This window comes from Lissotriton vulgaris, chromosome 5 (assembly GCF_964263255.1).
Source record: "Lissotriton vulgaris chromosome 5, aLisVul1.2, whole genome shotgun sequence".
NCBI lineage: Eukaryota > Metazoa > Chordata > Amphibia > Caudata > Salamandridae > Lissotriton > Lissotriton vulgaris.
The window spans coordinates 469,377,994-469,385,981 of NC_141693.1; the positions used below are offsets into that span (position 1 = coordinate 469,377,994).

Genomic DNA, 7,988 nt, shown 5'->3' on the forward strand with positions numbered 1-7,988 from the left:
GAGTGACGTCATTGGTCTGCGGCAAGAACGAAGACTAGCGTGAGTGCAATGGCCATTAAAGGGACAGGTGGATTGGCATCGGTCTCTTTATTTTTCCAACTCCACTTCCTTCATCGATTCCAGCGTATACTCAGGTAAGTGCTGCAGCTGTTAAAAAAGAGCAGCATCGATCCTCCGCTCTCGGTCCCAGCTGCTCAATTTCCGTCCCAGACCAGCTTCCTCGTTTTTCGGAAAGCACGAGTTTTCATTAAGGGGGCAAATTGGGACGCAGCTCCCTGCATGTGTGTGCTTCGTACGTGTTATAATTAATGCCTGCGTTGCAATGTGTGTGTATTATGTGTTTGATGTTTGTCTGTATCAGCCAGCCTGCTTGTTTAATATGCACCTTTTGTGTTTGAGCATGTGTATTTTTGTGTATGTGTGACGTAGTGCGTGCTTTTGTAAGTTGTGGAAAATTGCAAAAAGCCTAAAAAATGTGTTTTACAGCAAGTTCTTCGCCGTAAGGAAAAATAAATTACTGCCCGTGTATTGTAGGTCCCATGTTGGTTCCAAGTGCACCTGCGTGTGTTAAATATTCTCGACCAAATGGAACAGTTTTAAATCTACTGAAAAGTTGTAAATCAAAGAAGGCTAAACACATTTATTTATGTGAATATTGTATATTGTTGAGCATTACTTGTGTCCTTGCAACTTGTAGTGAGCTTTCATTACTAAATGAATGTGTGCTCTATTGTTGAATCCTGGTCACGTTCCCCAAGCTGTGTAGTGTGCAGAGAAGCACATCTTCTAAAACACTGGCAGTTTTCATGGATGCGTTTCAAAGCATAAGGATAAATGCTTCAAATAACTTAGCCGTTGTAATGCTGGTTCCTTATTTTGTTTGCTATTTGTGTAATTGAAAGGCCTGGTTGCCTGTGGCAATTGAGGTTTACGCCCTATTTAGGAAACATAGTCCGACGCATTCCAACATCTTGCAATATCTACTTTCGCAAAACAGGCTATCATTCTGGTTTCGTTCCATGTGCACTCAATGTTTTTAACTCGTTTGTATATATTATTGAGACAGGGCTAATTACGTATTCCCTGTTTGTGCTAATTTACCTTGACCGCTAAGATCTCCGTAAAAATGAAGCAGGTCTTGTTAAATCTGCCACTATCGATCCCAGCCATATATTATCCAGTTACAACCTGACCTACTGCTAAAGTGCAGAGGGATCGAGCCCTGAGATAAATCACATTTCTCTCTCTCTCGCGCGCGCTCTCTCTCCTTGCGCGCTCTCTCGCTTCTAGCATTAAGGTGAAAGCACGCACAAGTTGCAGTAACGCGTGCCTTCCCCATTGATTGAGATCTTATAAGGGGTTTTCCCATGCCCTCTTCTCGTTTGAACTGCGGGTACTGCATGTGTCAACGAGGTATGGGATCCCTTTATGTTAAATTGCATCTCTTACCAAACTTCCAAACACCTCTGGCAAAACACTTATAAGGTCCCAGAGGGGAGACCTATTGGCTATGCCAATGCTTTTGCTTTATGTATTTGCCATTGTAATGCCTTTTGTTTCATTTATAAAGCCATTACATATTGCACAATTAACGTACAATACCACTAGCAAAGCTAATATCTTTAGCTTAATAAAAGGTGAAACCTATTGCATTTTAATCGCTTGTCCTTTCATGTTGGGGGTGCCGGTGGGCAGAGGGTAGCAGGCATCTGACTCTCTATGCATCTGTGGGGATAGGTAACTTGATTTCCCGTCACAAACCCCAGTGTGAAAGTTCACTTATTGATAGTTCTTCTATTTCTCTCATAATGCCTCTACTTTGCTATTACTATTTGTCCTGAGCAGCAAGACCTAAGCATACACTCTAGCTCTCCGAAAATAAAGTTGATTATTAGGTAATTTCTTCAATGGCCTTCAGTGCATGCCCAAACACTTCTTTGTAGTCCAAAATCTAGGCATATTAGATAGAAATTGCACCAGGTCAGTGTACTTTTTGGGGTGCTTTTCTCCAATTAAATCTGTTAATCAGTTTGATATGCTTTGTATTTTACCTCTGAAACTTAAACCACACACAAACTAATTCCTGATTTTTATATCTAGCAGGACATAATCATGGCTTCATTCAACATCCTGTTTTTCACTTGCGATCATTCTGTGTGTGTTCGAAAAGATGGTGACTTCCTGCTTTTGGACAATCCCGGGGAAGTTCTTTGTAAATGGCTGGTCGAAAATGTAGATGAAGCTGGTCGGCCAATCACCGAAGAGAGAGATTTTAAAGCTACGATTCTGTTCCAATCATCTTGTAAGCCCAATAAGTAAACCTTTATAATTAGTTTGCAACTGCAGGATAACGGTACAAATTACCAACCTGTTTCAGTAAAAGCCTACTTTGTGATTAATTAATCCAATAATGGACAGTAAAAATGAACATGCATGTCCCCACATATGCCTTGGATTGCTCTCCAGAGACATATGTAACACTTATGAAAAGGACTGAAACGTTTAGCTTGTGGCACTACTATAAGGCAGCCATTTTTGGATAAACTATTTTTAGGTCTCGCGACCTATCGATGTGCGCAAGCGCATCGAGCGGAGCGAGAATTCAAGTGGCGAAAATCTTCTTCAAACCACGGGCTTTCAGCCCCGCGGTTTTCATGGAGTTCACGTGAACCACGTGATTAAACATGCACGCGCATCGGCAGCAGGCTCGCAAAAGGCTCTCCTCCCTCCCCACATCAAAGTAATCAATCGCCCTCCCACAGGCTTCCCCAGCGCTGCCCCGCCCCCTGCTTCACACCCAGGACATCTGTTCCCTGCCAGACCTCGTTTAACTTGTTTTCCCTGCTTGACTCTCCCCCGCCCCCCTCCCCCACCACAGCAATGCCGAGGGCTGGTTTCACTTTCAGCACAGAAGACTTGCCTGCTTTGCCAACGCTTGTTGTTAATTTTTTTTTATTTATTCAATGCTTGTTGCCGTTGCCTCTCTCCAGCTCCACGCCTGTTTCCCTCTCCAGTTCTTTCCCCCTCCACGTCTCGCCTTTGACCCCAATCTCTTCACCTCTGCGTCTCTGCTTTCTCTCGCATCGCCCTGTCTCGACTTTTATCTGTGTATCTCATTTCTCTGTTCTCATCACTTCCCTCTGTTCTCACCACTTCACTCTCTTCTCACCACTTCATTCTTTTCTTCACTCCCATGCATCGTTTTCCTTCTCTTTGTCTCTACTCCCATGCATCTTTTTCCTTCTATTTGTCTCGAATTTCCCCTCCTTCGACTTCTTGCCAGTTCCTGTTTATTTCCCACTCCTTTTTGTTTTCCTCCCCTGTGATTCCACTCACTTTGTCTGCATCTGCTGTTCCATCACTTTACTTATTTTTCCTTCCAACGTAGTCTAGATTGCCTCTTGTTCTCTCCTCTTCACATCTTTGTTTCGTTGTCTGTCTTCTCCGTACTCTTTTCTCGGTTTCTGCACTAAGCTCTCCACCAGTTTCCATGTTCTCCCCTCTCGCTCTGTTTTTCCCTTCTCTCCCCCTCCCCGCAGACTACTAATTATATATCTTTTCCGCCTGCCTACCTGAAAGATGGATTAGGCAGGGTCAGTTACTCGTAAAAAGACCCGAAGGCCCTGAATCGGAGCGGAAAAACGTAACCAAAATGATGGGAGGCTCCGAGGGAGATCCAGCCGCCTTCACAGTCGACAGGAGGCTGCCACTGCCGGGGCTTTTGAGCAGGAGCGGAATTTCTTAAACTCCTAAATGCACATGCATTTTCATTTGCCAGCTGTTCTTTTTAAACAGCATCTGGATTTCGATAGTCATAAGAAAGCCGTCTGCAAGTGTAATCGTGGCAAGGTATTTGAATCGAAATTAGGGCCGCATTCGAAGTGATCAGTGCGTGCGCACTTTCGGCTGCTCACTTCAGGTGCTCTTAAAGTCTCACCTGATTGTAAAGATGTAACGCTCCTTCACGTGCGAGGCTCAGTGCGCTCCAAAAGGCCAGACTTCTGTTTCCTTGAGACAGAAGTACTACTGCGATGCTGCCAGTCTCTAGCACTCAATAGGTTCCATAATCATAGCACGTTATTTGAGGTGTTACAGAAAAATCGGGCAATGATTAAAGGCACGATATTTAGGTTTACACAATAGTCTTATAGTTTCGGCTCTTTTCCGGCCACTCGCCCACGCAACGCCACTCGCCCACGCAACGCCACTCGCACACGCAACGCCACTCGCACACGCAACGCCACTCGCCCACGCAAAAGGCATTGTTATTTGCAATTGTAATAGCTCCAACTTTCCTACTGCGAGACCTATTGGCAACGCCAGTGCTTGTTATTTAGGCAACTTTTTTTTTCAGGAGGTTCAAGTTCAGGCATACAATGTGTACTGTCTATTAAGGAAAACTTACTTACTTGGTTATGGATAGATTGTACATTTGTCCATTATTATCAATACCTCTTTATTTATATATTATGGCTAGAGCGTGAAGATATATTGCAAGTGGTCAATGTGTTCTTTTCTGTTTTGACGTTTATATGTAAATATATTTTTTTTTCTCTTGCTTTTTTTAGTGAAGAAACAGTGTCTAATGAATCAGGATATTTTTCAAGAGATAATTGCAAGCTTTTCTGGCACAACAGAGGGTCTAAAACAGATGTTACTTCAAAGGGCACTGGAGAAAAAGCAGATGTTAATGGACTGTGGCAATCGGGGAAGCGCTGGTAGACTTAAGAGGGTGTTACGCGAACTACAAGAGGAAGAAATTGCAGAGAAAAGATGCAAGGACAAAAAAGCCAAACAGTGGACTGGATTATATAAGAGTTGGTAGCAAAGCTCATGCTGAAAGCACAACTTCTCAGCCTGGTGATGCAAGTTTGCGGATGAATTTGCAGAAACTTGAAAACCTGGCCCTTTTAGCAGGGGTGGCTAGTGTCCTTCATCAAAAATCCACAACTAAAAATGACGCATCAGACCATGAAAATGAACTTGTCTTGGAGTCCCCGCTTAAATCCAAATATCAAGGACAAAAATATGCCCCCCTTTCACCACGTCATCCTAGAGTAATCAACACTCATTCTGAAAATACAATGGGGCCATTCTGATGTAATCAATAGCCATCCTGAAGCTGTCATGGGATCATTCCAGAGTAATCCACTTCCATCCTGGAGTGGTTATAGGATCATCCTGGAATAATTGACAGTCCTCCTTAAATTAGCTAGAACCCATCCTGGAATAATTCTCCCTAATCCGGAAGTGGTAATCGCTCCCTGCCAGTAGAAGTCATCAGAACGCCATCCTACTGTAGTTTTTCTGATGAGTCTAGGTTCGTCATTACATTTACATTTTTTGTCCTACAGGCATACTTCAGGATGGCTTGGGATGACTTCCCCAGATAATTGCAGGAATAGCCTGACTGTAATCATCAGATGAGTCCAGGATGATCTTCCTTTTTGACATGGGTAAGCAAGTGCCTCAAGTGAGACGGACTTGTTCTGAACGCTCTTCTAGACGGCTTCAAGAGGTCAGTCTGTGTTAGGTATAGTATTAGACAGACATAATGGCTAGGCGCATCTCACAAAAAAATGCCACTGGAATCATGACACTTTAGGAATCATTTGGGGCTGTCACTGGTAAACAATGTAAACACAAATATTCAAAACTCCACGGACAGAAGGGGCCTTACCTCGACCTGTCTGGCAGGGAATACTAAAAAATCCCATCACTTCTTTTTGTTCTCGACTCTCCTCAACTCCAATAAGTGAAGACAGAAGTGGGCGTAGTGAGAAGGTTTTAAGTGATGGGTGGTTAAAAAGAAGCCACTGGGAGGAGCTTGGTAGCTAGATTTCTCCTCACATCCTGCGATTGGTCAGAAAGAAACGACCCGCCCAGAACGGTACGACTCCCTCTCCCATACAATAGAGAGAAAAAAACACCACCTACACCGGAAGTGATCATCGCCTGCCCCGGAATCTATTGCCAACCAATTGGGTGGTTCTTTAGGTAAAAATGTCTCGCCTCTGGCGTGGGAATGTTTGAATATGGTAGCCCCCGTTAGGGTTACCTTCAGCCTGTGACCAGGGAGGTCTGAACACCTGTCACACAGCGATTCCTTGATAGCGATTACTTGGATTTCTTCGGTTGATACAATGGGAAGGGGGCATAGATCGCAGTCAGCGGCGCGTGGTTTTACACGTCTGTGAAACTGCTTTTTTACCAGCAGCTGAAAGACTCATTCTCCATCAATGTTTCGCCTTCACCCGTGCCGCAGGATTTGTTTTTACTGCCTCTCAAATTTCCCATCTCTGTGTGTTTGATGTTATTCCGTCCAGGTGTGTTTTTGTTTGCATTCTTAGTAACTAGTCCTCTAGCCGTGCTTTTATAAATTTAGGATGCAAAACCTAAACCTGGACTGAATGAGATACTCGCGCATGGGTGGGACCTGGTAAATATGAGAGGTCTTCACTGACCTCACAGGTAACTTAACACCTGGCCATTTCTAACAGAACTAGAATTCATTTGCGCAGATCGATATTACATACCCTTTACTATATTTGGCTATGTAACGGGCAGTTTAGAGAACATTAGACAAATCTTTAATGGTTTTTTTTCTAAGAGCACGGGCACTTTATGCTGCTCAAAATTTTGGGTTCTACATTTCTGTCAGAACGGTATTTATGAGGGTAATCCCAATAATTGTTATTAACAGCGCTTACAAACATGGGGCAGTATGAAACGCTAAATCGGACACGTTATTTTCAGTGTCCTTTAATATAGCTTTGTAGTTAATAACCCCTAAATTAGAACATTTTATTTCTGTGTATCTTTTAATCCTGGAACATTTCCTTTTAATCTTTCACTTTTATCTTCATCATTCACTGTTCCCTAGTGATTGGGCAGGTTAGTTCGCCCCCTCCTCAGTCTTTTTTTGTTTGATATTTTGCAAACATGTTGTAAATAGCCTTATTATGCTCAGTCTGTTTTCTCTGCTTATTATTTGGAATTCCTTGTGTGTTCCTTTGTTATGATTCTAGTTAAGAATCATAAGCATGTCAGTTGTTCCTGGGCCAGATGGTGTTAAGCTGTTTATCCTGTACTGCGAATAAACCTTCTACCTACAAGCTTCAATCTGCATCTGTCATCTTTACAACATTTTGGCGACAAGGACTTGTATCTGGCCAGAAAGGACACAACTCTGTGGAACCCATAGTCGGTGGTTTACAGGATAAAAAAAAACGGCTTTCACCGCAAAAGAACTCCGTGTATTTGATTTGAACCTCTGTACCTCTTCTCTACAACCAACTGTTATCACGCTAAAAATTTGTGAAGGTGAGCGCTTATTACTCGTTTTATAATTTAACACATACCGTCGACCACCTTCAACGGTCACTGTTGTTACCTAGCTGCCGCGAGCGTTCTTCCCTTCAGCTCCTGAACTGCTTCCCTCGCGAGCCATCCCCAGCGCTGACTTCACCGAACGCGCAGAGATAGACATTGCGTCACTCATAAGCCGACGCGCAACAGAGTTTGTGATCGCGTCATTCATAAGCCGACGCTGATTCTCACGCACTTGGAACGCTGCGTGCACGTCATCCGTCTATCTTAAAGTGACAGCGCTTGAACTACGTCTCTGCTTTACCACGGAATTAATAATTACCGGCGCTTCCTGCGTGACAAGAGCACATCTTTCAAGAGATTCTGAATTTAATAAGATATAAGTAAGATTGTCGTTTATTAGTCAGCCTCAAATTGTCTCCAATTGTTTTCCAATATTAATTCTAACCCTGAACATTATTGTATGTTGTGTAGAAAATATTCATAATATACACTGTACAGCCTGTGCTATTTGACATTAATACTTACCTCCTCAAAACAAAACTAAGATGTCACAGCAGGTCAATGTAGCACTTCCTCCACAATTTTTATCTGAACCAGGGAATCCCTCCACTTCCTGGGAGGATTGGATTGTAAGGTTTTACAACTACATCGAGGCA

General features: G+C 43.2%; 1 long non-coding RNA gene across 1 annotated transcript; it reads left to right on the forward strand.

Annotated features, from left to right (window-relative positions):
* The first annotated feature begins 10 nt into the window (after positions 1-10).
* Positions 11-7,120, forward strand: LOC147711100 (uncharacterized). The gene is made up of 3 exons (XR_015295895.1): positions 11-134; positions 2,101-2,302; positions 4,569-7,120. It is a non-coding gene; the product is annotated as an uncharacterized LOC147711100 (long non-coding RNA).
* Positions 7,121-7,988: the final 868 nt, after the last annotated feature.